The sequence below is a fragment of the Tachysurus vachellii genome, chromosome 11, assembly GCF_030014155.1.
Source record: "Tachysurus vachellii isolate PV-2020 chromosome 11, HZAU_Pvac_v1, whole genome shotgun sequence".
Lineage (NCBI taxonomy): Eukaryota > Metazoa > Chordata > Actinopteri > Siluriformes > Bagridae > Tachysurus > Tachysurus vachellii.
Window position 1 is genome coordinate 26,792,463 of NC_083470.1, and position 8,086 is coordinate 26,800,548.

Here is an 8,086-nt window from a genome sequence, read left to right on the forward strand (position 1 = left end):
ACCATCATCATCATCATCATCATCACCACCATCATCAATATTATCATCATCATCACCATCATCATCAGCACCATCATCACCACCATCATCATCAATATTATCATCATCATCACCATCATCATCATCATCATCATCATCACCATCATCACCACCATCATCATCAATATTATCATCATCATCACCATCATCATCAGCACCATCATCACCACCATCATCAATATTATCATCATCATCACCATCATCATCATCATCATCATCATCATCATCATCACCATCATCAATATTATCATCATCATCACCATCATCATCACCATCATCACCACCATCATCATCAATATTATCATCATCATCACCATCATCATCATCACCACCATCATCATCAATATTATCATCATCATCATCATCACCATCATCACCATCATCATCATCAATATTATCACCATCATCATCATCATCATCATCACCATCATCACCACCATCATCATCAATATTATCATCATCATCACCATCATCATCATCATCATCAATATTATCGTCACTATCATCATTCATCCTGACCTGCACTTAATCCTCCATATAAACCTTCTACACTATGTTACAGACGTATCTGTGCTGTAGCTCAGCGGAGGTTCGCTCTGTTTCTCTGAGTCACTCTTGATGTATGAGAAGCTGCTTTGAGGGAATTCATACTGAAAAATGTGGTATAAACAATTCAGTTCTATAAAAATATTGAAAAATAAGATCCAGATAAGGAGCAGTGACTCAGTGGTGACACTGGAGCCTCCTCACACTCGCTCAGATCGGACAAGATCATTAACACTAACCGTCTGTGTGTCGTGTTCAAGTCACTGTCACACTGAGGAGTTTATTATATTTATATAACATATATTCATTATATTTTATTCGTCTACACAACAAACGCTGAGGACTTTTATTTATTATCAGGATTTTTATCCTTTTATAGTTGTATTTAATGATAATGTCAGAGAATCGAGTTCGTTCCTGTTGTCACTTACTTTACAGCGGCTTCTCACGTTACCGTGGAAACCGCAAAGGAGCGGAAAATCCTCCGTTCTGAACCTCAGCTTTACGTCTGACACCGGAGACTCCTTCCATACACACGCAACACATTACTGTAACATGTGAATTAGACGTTGCTATAGAAACCATACCGTATCAGAACGAGGCTGTGTTTTATTGTACTTTTGAATTTGTGTAATTAGAAGAATAATAACAATAGAAAGGATAATGTATTAAAGCGAGTGTGTGACTATGAGCCTGAGCTGATAGAGAACTGATGGACACCTGTCCACCAATCAGAGCCCAGAACATCAGTCTGCTGTGGTACACGTTCACTGCTGGGGTTGAAGGACCTCACTAACAGCTCTCATTAATTCCAGTCTGTATCTAGTCACGTAAAAACTCTCATTTTTCTTGATGAATTTCTCTGAAGCAGCGTGTAAAAGCTCCTGAGAGGTTTTTATGAACCCTGTGGCATTTATCGATACGTTTCTCTCGATATTTTTCCTTCTCGGCTGGAGGAAACACCGTTCGGTGTGACGATCGCACACGGATCAGTGTCTGTGAAACTCGCCGCACTCGCAGTCACGTCAGGAAATGGAGCAAAACTCCTTTTCTTTCTGGCTGCCATGCCATGAAAAAAGGCCTCCAAAAAAAGAGCTGACAGCTTAATTTACTGCAATTTAAAGGCATTTCACTAAAGCGCTCTCTCGTCTTTACCGGGAAAAGTCATTTCAGCCGAGATGACAACAGGATGAAGGTTACACCCTCTTCAGAAAAAAAACACAGCTAGGAAACGTTCTGATGGCAGAAATTCACAGCTCAGGGTTGGACATGTGCTGATGTGGTGATCACCAGGACACCAAAGGGCCTCATTTATCAAACTCTTCTTTATACTTATACGTGCTGTTCATCAGCTGTTCATCAGTTATCTAATCAAGGCACAGCTGATTAACATTTAGCCACGCCCACAAACCCCCATAAAACAGTAGCATCACAGCGAGCCAAAAACGACCGAATCAGTAAGTAAAGGGGTGAAAAAGCACAGACACAATGAGAGCTCCTTTTATAGGGTGCCATTACTTTTGTCTTAATGAATGGTAAGTCTTATTTGTTTTGGTTTTAAATTAATTATTTAACCTTGAAAGTGTAATCTGTTTATAAAATGTTGAATCGTGTTTTTGACAGAGCTTTGTGGTGGTCAAAACACACACACACACACACACACACACACACACACACACACACACACACACACCAGGGTTTATTCCTCAACGTGGTCCAAAGAGAAAACCCTTATTGTAAAACATCATGAGTCACAGTGAGTTTAACTGGACATCATGGACATCTACTGACTCTGTTAACTACTGAGAGCAGACATCCTGACACACACACACACACACACACACACACGCACACACACACACATGCACACACACATGCACACACATGCACGCACAAATGCACAAACAAACACACACACGCACGCACATGCACACACAAGCACAAACACAAACGCACAAATACGCACACACACAGACACACACGCACACACACATGCACACACACATGCACACACACATGCGCGCGCACAAGCACAAACGCACGCACACACACTTCCATTTAGCATTCACAGCCAGTGCCATCATCTTTTTTGCATGGGTTGTGCGCTAAACATACATAATAAATCTATTTAAACTATTTAGGTCTTTATACTGGTAATGAGTCTGTTTAGGGTTTAGTGGCCAAACCCACACACACATACACACACACACACACACACACACACACACACACACAGTTGTTGGCAAAAACAGCATAGGAGCTGTGCGGAAAAGCAGAGCAATGTGAGAACGCAGAGTGGAACTGACAGAAAAAAGTAGTACACACACACACACACACTCACACAAACGCACACTCACACACTCACACACACTCACACACACAAACGCACACTCACACACACACACACTTAATCAAAGCCTGTTCATTATACACCATATTTTTTTTAAAAAGCCTTTGCATGTGCTGCACGCCAATGGTTTTAAATAATGAAGCTGTCCTGCGAAGGTCTTTTTGTGTGAATCTATACACACACACACTCACACACACACACAAACACACACACACACTTACACACACACACACACTGCTGGCATATGAAAGCTGAGTTGAAAGGTACAGCATTGAGAGTGGATCAGCCGTGAGGAGGAAAAAAGGATGCTGTGAGGAAAAAGAAAGTCTCCGCAGGTAGGAGGAATGAATGCGGCTCAAATCTTGCACAGCAAGAGGACAATTATCGCTGCTTTTCAGTCCACTCCTGCGTCTCTGAGACTCCTTGTGTAACCTGAGTCTGCCTCCTCCTTAGTGCACTTCAGTCCAGTCGCACCACCCACAAATCGATGACTGCAGCTTGTGCCGCTGCGTTTCTCTTCCAAAGTTTGTAGAAGAAACACACAGAAAGAAAACGTCGAGTTCTTCAAAAGCACAGCGAGGTGACGTCACTGAGAAAGACAAGCGAACACACACACACCAGTTTACAACAGTAGACTGTTTAAAAACTCTATGGCTGACTTCCCCTAATGACTCGTGAGCATACAGAAGGCCACTAGAAGCACAAGGAGGCTTTTAACATGGATGGCAGAAGGAGTTTACACAGAACGTGAGTTCAGCGCTCCAATGTAGGGAAGAAAACATGGATGTCACCGGGAAAGGTTTCTACAGCAAGTACTACTACAGTTACATTAAACATTGGTGCAATGGGGGCAATAGGGCAATGGTGGCTCAACTGGTTAAGGCTCTGGGTTGTTGATTGGCGGATCGGGGTTCAAGCCCCAGTACTGCCAGGCTGCCACTGTTGGGCCCTTGAGTTAGGCCCTTAACCCTCCCTGCTCCAGGGTCCTGTATCATAGCTGCCCCTGCACTCTGACCCCAACCTCCTCAGTTGGGATATGTGAAGAAAAGAATTTCACTGTTCTGTAATGTATATGTGGTGATAATAAAGGCTACTAGGAGGTAGAACAGTGACATTTTATTAAGCTTACTCAATGTGTTTATATAAAATCATATGATCAGTCCAGTCCAGGGGGGTCACGGTGGCTTAGTGGTTAGCACGTTCGCCTCACACCTCCAGGGTTGGGGGTTCGATTCCCACCTCCACCTTGTGTGTGTGGAGTTTGCATGTTCTCCCCGTGCCTCGGGGGTTTCCTCCGGGTACTCCGGTTTCCTCCCCCGGTCCAAAGACATGCATGGTAGGTTGATTGGCATCTCTGGAAAATTGTCCGTAGTGTGTGATTGTGTGAGTGAATGAGAGTGTGTGTGTGTGTGTGTGTGTGTGTGTGTGTGTGTGTGTGTGTGTGTGTGTGTGTGTGTGTGTGCCCTGCGATGGGTTGGCACTCCGTCCAGGGTGTATCCTGCCTTGATGCCCGATGACTCCTGAGATAGGCACAGGCTCCCCGTGACCCGAGGTAGTTCAGATAAGCGGTAGAAGATGAATGAATGAATGATCAGTCCACGATCAGGGAGAGATTCCTTATAGAATGTCAGAACTTCTTCATTCTAAGCAATCAAACAAATGGGACTCATTTTTTAAACGAATGCATCCGATTTTGGCACAAATTCCCACCCCATTAACAGCAGTCTGGAAAGGAGTAAACATTCTGAGATACAGGAAGCCAATGCATCATAGAAATCTCGCCCAACAGAGAAAGACTGAAACCAGACCTCCTTTTCTTTTCACCCACAGAGCAAGACCAATTAAGTTGTAGGACTTCCAACGATGTGGCGCGGTGGATGAGGGTGAAACCTTAGACAGCTGAACCACCAGGGAGCTGCTAGCCTGCTAATTAACCAGCAGAATGAAGTGAAGTATGTCAGATCCCATGTATATATGGAATAGCTGTGCTGCTCTGAACACCACAGACCCTCAGTTCCACGACGGGGATTCCTCCGAGGGGAAGTGACAAGGGCATGTTTAATAAAAAGCACAGTAGTCATACTAATAACATGTCAATCTACTGGGTCACCTCAGGCAGATTATATTATACTTCACTAGAGTTTAACAAGCTCCACACATCAAAAGAGGGACGTTCTACAGATCTTTCAAGGTTCTTCTGAGCAGATATTTATATAATTATTATGCAAGGTGTCGGATGAATCGCAAAATGTGAGTCCACCGAGCTGCCACTAGTGGGCGCCTGAGCAAAGCCCCTTAACCCCTTACATGTAAGTCGCTCTGAGTAAATAAATAATAATTCACATGACACAAATGACATCATGAGGTTCATGAGGCAAAGACATCGCGGTAAAGAAAGTCATGTTTGTGGAACTAGGAAAACATCTCTGAAGTGAGGAAACAGAAGTTTCTACATTGCTAATAAGAAAATACAAGCAGGCAGCAACGGAAAAGATGGAGAAGGGAATTATTTCTCTAGATTTGTGCCAAAGAGCAGAAAGAAAAGATTCAGGCAAAATCCATTGTTATGCCACTCGATGATCACCCACACGGTCGCATCCGTCGGCTCACAAGACCCACGCTTGTAAATTCACAGGTCGAAGTTCACCCAGATAACGTCGAAGATCTGCTGCCAGAAACAGTTTCACGTCTTTCACGTTCTCCATCATTTCTACTTCAGTGCAGGTTTTTTCTGCCTGGTGAATTTTAGTCACGATTGTTCTGGGTGGAAACGTTAACGCTCAGCTAAACTGTAAGGATTAGCGGCTCTGGAGGCGGGGGGTTGCGACACCACTCCAGAACATCATCCTGATATTTAGCTCTGAGGTTTCACACCAACTTTGCACATCTGGGGAAGTTTATCACATCAGTCTCATGATGTCACAGGTGTTAATGACACGTTTTAGGTTTATAGAAGCACTGAACCCCATCGCAGGCTTTAAATCTCAGATATGTTGGCTAACAGAATCGAACATTTAACAACCTTCTTCATTTGTTTAGTCAGGAACTGCGGTGTGAAAAGACCAACACTGTAAACATTTAAATCTAGTTACTCAAGCAGAGGCTGAAATCGATTTGGAGATGCTTGAATGGAAGGTCTGATACAAGCTGCTGTGTGTGTGTGTGTGTGTGTGTGTGTGTGTGTGTGTACGGATGACTGGGTAACACTTTCCTCCATTTCAGTCAGCACCTGCTAGGAGGCGATAAAAGACAAGATAAAACAGGAAGGAGAGGGAGAGAGAGAGAGAGAGAGAACGACTCGGAGGAGGAGGACGAGAATAAAAAGTCATTTCACATTGGAGTTGATCATCAGAAGACAGAACAGGTGTAAGATCGCACCTGCTGCATGCATGTTGTCAGCTCCCTCGGTGACGCCGTGTCAGGACCACGATGTCCTTCTGTTCACGGTCATGTCCGAGTAACACCTTTTACATTTCACACAATTAAGTACAGGTGCTTAAAGTCTAGATAAATAAAATCCCATTCCTGCCTTCTGGTGAAGAATTCCTGACCAACTTTTAATGGAATTCCAAACCAGTACGTTTCCAAAGGAATTCTGACCGATCTCGACTTTTTACGATCCTATTCTGAGCGTTCCTGCTTACTTCTGTAGGAATTCTTACTAATCAGTCTGGTTTTGAATGAATTCTGAAAAATTTTGACCACTCGCAAAATGATTCAGACTAAACTGCTAACACAATAGAATCTGATCTTCTCTCGCTCCCATCCCTTGCTGTCGCAGGGAATTCTGACCATAACTGTTAGGGCTGTGAATCTTTGGGTAACACAGTGAATCGAATCAAATTATGATTCATAGCTTTTTTGATGGGGGTCACGGTGGCTTAGTGGTTAGCACGTTAGCGTCACACCTCCAGGGTTGGGGGTTCGATTCCCACCTCCGCCTTGTGTGTGTGTGGAGTTTGTATGTTCTCCCCGTGCCTCGGGGGTTTCCTCCGGGTACTCCGGTTTCCTCCCCCGGTCCAAAGACATGCATGGTAGGTTGATTGGCATCTCTGGAAAATTGTCCGTAGTGTGTGATTGTGTGAGTGAATGAGAGTGTGTGTGTGTGTGTGTGTGTGTGTGTGTGTGCCCTGTGATGGGTTGGCACTCCGTCCAGGGTGTATCCTGCCTTGATGCCCGATGACGCCTGAGATAGGCACAGGCTCCCCGTGACCCGAGGTAGTTCGGATAAGCGGTAGAAGATGAGTGAGTGAGTGTTTTTGATTTGATCTGAGGACAAATTTTGCTAATTCACAACGATTCAATTCGATCTGATTCACAATGAAATTTGATTCGATTAAAGATTCTGTATATTTTAAGCATCTGAGCAAATAAATTCCTTTCTTGGGAAATTTATGATCATTCATTAACTTAATCCAGAACTTTAGCTTCAAAGAACTTTACGTGCCTTAATGCATTTTAAGCAAGAAAGAAACATAAACTACTATATACTCAATGCCCCAAAGGTTTTTCCTAATCGTATACATTGCATTTATTTCCTAAACATTTGGGAAATACAGCAAAGTGTAAGTGCAACCGTCAGTAATATCACACAGAGGGCAATTAAAAGATGGTAGTTAATGTAGCAGGAGAGTTGAACAAACAAACGGCGGACAATAATAATGTTTTTAAACACTATTTACTTTGTTTTTTTTTAATTAAACTGATCGACACAATCTGCCAGTAAACTGATTCTCTGAGAAAATACTTCTACTATTTCTACTCTGTCTGAAACCAAACTGGCTGCAGGAACACAAAGATAACTTACCAGATTTGTCAGGACTAAACGTTCTGTCTCATGGGACTTCCACCAGTCCAGTGCCAGAGGGTCCATGGGTCTCTGTTGACCTTGATAAGGGACACATCTCATGTCTCGTCCTTAAATACATTTTAAATTATAAATGCATATCAGAATATGATGCTACATTATACATAATTACTCTTTATTAACAAAAAAATTCTTTGCGTTGTTTATGTGGGATGTGGTAGCCTAGTGGTTAAGGTGTTGGATTACCAATCGGAAGGTTTTGAGTTCGATTCCTACGTCCACCAAGCTGCCACTGCTGGGCCCCTGAGCAAGGCCCTTAACCCTCAGTTGCTCAGTTGTATAAA